Source organism: Oncorhynchus nerka, unplaced genomic scaffold (genome assembly GCF_034236695.1).
Source record: "Oncorhynchus nerka isolate Pitt River unplaced genomic scaffold, Oner_Uvic_2.0 unplaced_scaffold_1265, whole genome shotgun sequence".
Lineage (NCBI taxonomy): Eukaryota > Metazoa > Chordata > Actinopteri > Salmoniformes > Salmonidae > Oncorhynchus > Oncorhynchus nerka.
The window spans coordinates 92,053-98,052 of NW_027040079.1; the positions used below are offsets into that span (position 1 = coordinate 92,053).

Sequence of the window (6,000 nt, forward strand, 5' to 3'; positions counted from 1 at the left end):
CAGATTATCCCACTAGAGCCTGAACTGGCAGCTTTTCCCTCTCAGGTATTCAGCTAGTCTCTCCAGATTACCCCACTAGAGCCTGAACTGGCAGCTTTTCCCTCTCAGGTATTCAGCTAGTCTCTCCAGATTACCCCACTAGAGCCTGAACTAGCATCTTTTCCCTCTCACGTATTCAGCTACAGTCTCTCCAGATTACCCCACTAGAGCCTGAACTAGCAGCTTTTCCCTCTCAGGTATTCAGCTACAGTCTCTCCAGATTACCCCACTAGAGCCTGAACTAGCAGCTTTTCCCTCTCAGGTATTCAGCTAGTCTCTCCAGATTACCCCACTAGAGCCTGAACTGGCAGCTTTTCCCTCTCAGGTATTCAGCTACAGTCTCTCCAGATTACCCCACTAGAGCCTGAACTAGCAGCTTTTCCCTCTCAGGTATTCAGCTAGTCTCTCCAGATTACCCCACTAGAGCCTGAACTGGCAGCTTTTCCCTCTCAGGTATTCAGCTACAGTCTCCAGATTACCCAACGGTGATGAGAACGGGACAGGTCCTTGGCCGTTACACACTGGAGCCGGTACACACTGGAGTACACACTGGAGCCGGTACACACTGAAGTACACAATGGAGTACACACTGGAGTACACACTGGAGCACACACTGGAGTACACACTGGAGCCGGTACACACTGGAGTACACTCTGGAGCCGGTACACACTGGAGTACACACTGGAGTACACACTGGAGCACACACTGGAGTACACACTGGAGTACACACTGGAGTACACACTGGAGTACACACTGGAGCACACACTGGAGTACACACTGGAGCACACACTGGAGCACACACTGGAGCACACACTGGAGCACACACTGGAGCACACACTGGAGCACACACTGGAGCACACACTGGAGCACACACTGGAGTACACACTGGAGCACACACTGGAGTACACACTGGAGCACACACTGGAGTACACACTGGAGTACACACTGGATCACACACTGGAGTACACACTGGAGCACACACTGGAGTACACACTGGAGCCGGTACACACTGAAGTACACAATGGAGTACACACTGGAGTACACACTGGAGTACACACTGGAGTACACACTGGAGTACACACTGGACCACACACTGGAGTACACACTGGAGCACACACTGGAGCACACACTGGAGTACACACTGGAGTACACACTGGAGTACACACTGGAGTACACACTGGAGCACACACTGGAGCACACACTGGAGCACACACTGCAGTACACACTGGAGCACACACTGGAGCACACACTGCAGTACACACTGGAGTACACACTGGAGCACACACTGGAGCACACACTGGAGCACACACTGCAGTACACACTGGAGCACACACTGGAGTACACACTGGAGCACACACTGCAGTACACACTGGAGTACACACTGGAGTACACACTGGAGTACACACTGGAGTACACACTGGAGCACACACTGGAGCACACACTGGAGCACACACTGGAGTACACACTGGATCTTGTACTAAAATAAATCAGGAAGATCTAACTATATTATAATAGAAAGTATGCTTACACTGGACGATATGAGAGACCAGCAGAGCAGCACTGGTGTCGTTGCAGGTCAGACGTCCACACGCCAGATCATGCTTTATCTGGAGAGCAAACAGGTACCTGAGAGAGAGAGAGAGTAGAATGAGAGAGAGAGAGAGTAGAATGAGAGAGAGACGGAGAGAGAGAGAGAGAAGGAGAGAGAGAGACGGAGAGAGAGAGAGAGAAGGAGAGAGAGAGAAGGAGAGAGAGAGAGAGAGGAGAGAGAGGAGAAGGAGAGAGAGAGAGGAGAGAGAGAGAGAGAGAGAGAAGGAGAGAGTAGAATGAGAGAGAGACGGAGAGAGAGAGAGAGAAGGAGAGAGAGAGAGGAGAAGGAGAGAGAGAGAGGAGAAGGAGAGAGAGAGAGGAGAGAGAGAGGAGAGAGAGAGAGAGTAGAATGAGAGAGAGAGACGGAGAAGGAGAAGGAGAGAGTAGAAGGAGAGAGAGAGGAGAAGGAAAGAGAGAGAGGAGAGAGAGAGAGGAGAAGGAGAGAGAGAGAGAAGGAGAGAGTATAAGGAGAGAGTAGAAGGAGAGAGCGAGGAGAAGGAGACAGTAGAATGAGAGAGAGAGACGGAGAAAGAGAGAGGAGAGAGAGAGAGGAGAAGGAGAGAGAGGAGAAGGAGAAAGAGAGAGGAGAGAGAGGGAGGAGAGAGAGAGGAGAGAGAGAAGGAGAATGAGAGAGTAGAAGGAGAGAGTAGAAGGAGAGAGAGAGGAGAAGGAGAGAGAGAGAGGAGAGAGAGAGGAGAATGAGAGAGAGGAGGAGAGAGAGAGAGGAGAGAGAGAGAGAGAGAGAGAGAGAGAGAGAGAGCGAGAGAGAAAGAGGGGGAGAAAACATGAGAGGATACGCATGGTAACTATTAACCTTTGGTCTGCACAGTCAGAAACCTGGTGTGTAATGGCATAGTCTTGAAAACCCAACCCGCCTTACAGGGTTAACTAAAAGTCACATCAGTTGCCTTGACAGAGTGTGAATCCCCAAACAGCGTGAGAATGTTGCCAAGACATAAAACAGCCCTCCATCCATCTAAATGAACCTTTCCAACTGACTAGGTATCCCCCTTTCCCTTTCCAACTGACTAGGTATCCCCCTTTCCAACTGACTAGGTATCCCCCTTTCCCTTTCCAACTGACTAGGTACCCCCTTTCCAACTGACTAGGTATCCCCCTTTCCAACTGACTAGGTATCCCCCTTTCCAACTGACTAGGTATCCCCCTTTCCAACTGACTAGGTATCCCCCTTTCCAACTGACTAGGTATCCCCCTTTCCAACTGACTAGGTATCCCCCTTTCCAACTGACTAGGTATCCCCCCAACTTTCCAACTGACTAGGTATCCCCCTTTCCCTTTCCAACTGACTAGGTATCCCCTTTCCAACTGACTAGGTATCCCCCTTTCCAACTTTCCCCCCCTTTCCAACTGACTAGGTATCCCCCTTTCCAACTGACTAGGTATCCCCCTTTCCAACTGACTAGGTATCCCCCTTTCCAACTGACTAGGTATCCCCCTTTCCCTTTCCAACTGACTAGGTATCCCCCTTTCCAACTGACTAGGTATCCCCCTTTCCAACTGACTAGGTATCCCCCTTTCCAACTGACTAGGTATCCCCCTTTCCAACTGACTAGGTATCCCCCTTTCCAACTGACTAGGTATCCCCCTTTCCAACTGACTAGGTATCCCCTTTCCAACTGACTAGGTATCCCCCTTTCCAACTGACTAGGTATCCCCCTTTCCAACTGACTAGGTATCCCCTTTTCCCTTTCCAACTGACTAGGTATCCCCCTTTCCAACTGACTAGGTATCCCCTTTCCAACTGACTAGGTATCCCCCTTTCCAACTGACTAGGTATCCCCCTTTCCAACTGACTAGGTATCCCCCTTTCCAACTGACTAGGTATCCCCCTTTCCAACTGACTAGGTATCCCCCTTTCCAACTGACTAGGTACCCCCTTTCCAACTGACTAGGTACCCCCTTTCCAACTGACTAGGTATCCCCCCCCCTTTCCAACTGACTAGGTATCCCCCTTTCCAACTGACTAGGTATCCCCCTTTCCATCTGACTAGGTATCCCCCTTTCCAACTGACTAGGTATCCCCCTTTCCCTTTCCAACTGACTAGGTATCCCCCTTTCCAACTGACTAGGTATCCCCCTTTCCAACTGACTAGGTATCCCCCTTTCCCTTTCCATCTGACTAGGTATCCCCCTTTCCAACTGACTAGGTATCCCCCTTTCCCTTTCCAACTGACTAGGTATCCCCCTTTCCAACTGACTAGATATCCCCCTTTCCCTTTCCAACTGACTAGGTATCCCCCCTTTTCCTTTCCAACTGACTAGGTATCCCCCTTTCCAACTGACTAGGTATCCCCCCTTTCCAACTGACTAGGTATCCCCTTTCCCTTTCCAACTGACTAGGTATCCCCCTTTCCAACTGACTAGGTATCCCCCTTTCCCTTTCCAACTGACTAGGTATCCCCCTTTCCAACTGACTAGGTATCCCCCCTTTCCAACTGACTAGGTATCCCACTGGTCACCATAACACCACCCACCCATAGCACGCGCTCCAGCAGGTATATCTCACTGGTCACCATAACAACATCCACCCATAGCACACGCTCCAGCAGGTATATCTCACTGGTCACCATAACAACATCCACCCGTAGCACGTGCTCCAGCAGGTATATCTCACTGGACGCCCCCAAAGCCAACACCTCCTTTGGCCTCCTTTCCTTCCAGTTCTCTGCTGCCAATGACTGGAACAAACTGCAAAAATCACTGAAGTTGGAGTCTTATATCTCCCTCACTTTAAGCATCAGCTGTCAGAGCAGCTTACCGATCGCTGCAGCTGTACACAACCAATCTGTAAATAGCCCATCCAACCAACTACCTACCTCATATTGGTTTTGTTTTTCTGCTCTTTTCCACACCAGTATCACTACTTGCACATCCTCATCTGCACATCTATCACTCCAATTTAAATTGCTAAATTGTAATTACTTCGCTACTATGGCCTATTTATTGCCTTACCCCCTTACTTCATTTGCACACACTGTATATAGACTTCTCTATTGTGTTATTTACTGTATGTTTGTTTTACTCCATGTGTAACTCTGTTGTTGTCTGTTCACACTGCTTTGCTTTATCTTGGCCAGGTCGCAGGTGTAACTGAGAACTTGTTCTCAACCAGCCTACCTGGTTAAATAGTAGGTTACACTGTGTCTCGTCCCTCATCAGTAGTTTACACTGTGTCTCGTCCCTCAAGAGTAGGTTACACTGTGTCTCGTCCCTCAACAGTAGGTTACACTGTGTCTCGTCCCTCAACAGTAGGTTACACTGTGTCTCGTCCCTCATCAGTAGTTTACACTGTGTCTCGTCCCTCATCAGTAGTTTACACTGTGTCTCGTCCTTCAACAGTAGGTTACACTGTGTCTCACTGTGTCTCGTCCCTCAAGAGTAGGTTACACTGTGTCTCGTCCCTCAACAGTAGGTTACACTGTGTCTCGTCCTTCAACAGTAGGTTACACTGTGTCTCGTCCCTCAACAGTAGGTTACACTGTGTCTCACTGTGTCTCGTCCTTCAACAGTAGGTTACACTGTGTCTCACTGTGTCTCGTCCCTCAACAGTAGGTTACACTGTGTCTCGTCCCTCATCAGTAGGTTACCCTGTGTCTCGTCCTTCAACAGTAGGTTACACTGTGTCTCACTGTGTCTCGTCCCTCAACAGTAGGTTACACTGTGTCTCACTGTGTCTCGTCCTTCAACAGTAGGTTACACTGTGTCTCGTCCTTCAACAGTAGGTTACACTGTGTCTCGTCCTTCAACAGTAGGTTACACTGTGTCTCACTGTGTCTCGTCCTTCAACAGTAGGTTACACTGTGTCTCACTGTGTCTCGTCCTTCAACAGTAGGTTACACTGTGTCTCGTCCCTCAACAGTAGGTTACACTGTGTCTCGTCCCTCAACAGTAGTTTACACTGTGTCTCGTCCTTCAACAGTAGTTTACACTGTGTCTCGTCCTTCAACAGTAGGTTACACTGTGTCTCGTCCCTCAACAGTAGGTTACACTGTGTCCCCTCTTCTCTTGTTAAGGATATATTAGAACTGCAGAAGATACAAACACAGGAAGGAGACTTCTGACTTCCTGTCACACTTCCTGTTACTGTTTGTTTTGGCCTCTGAGTTGTAGGATACGCTGGACTCATGAGACATTAACCACTTTAAACACCAGGAAAGGAAAGGATTGTAACTCTACAGAATGTTGAAGTCCCTTTGATGGTTCAGAGTGTGTTGAGAGGAAGAAGACTTGTCCACTCTTACCGTGTCAGCTCCTCCAGCAGCTGTGTGTGGTCAGGAGGGAAGAACTTCACCACAAAACGAAGGATGGTGTTCTTAGGGCCTGTGGAGGGAGAGACGAGAGAGGGAGAGA

General features: G+C 49.2%; 1 pseudogene; it reads right to left on the reverse strand.

Moving 5' to 3' along the window:
• The window catches only part of LOC135569009 (FERM, ARHGEF and pleckstrin domain-containing protein 1-like), a 96,891-nt pseudogene that overhangs the window by 75,281 nt on the left and 15,610 nt on the right, over positions 1-6,000 (reverse strand).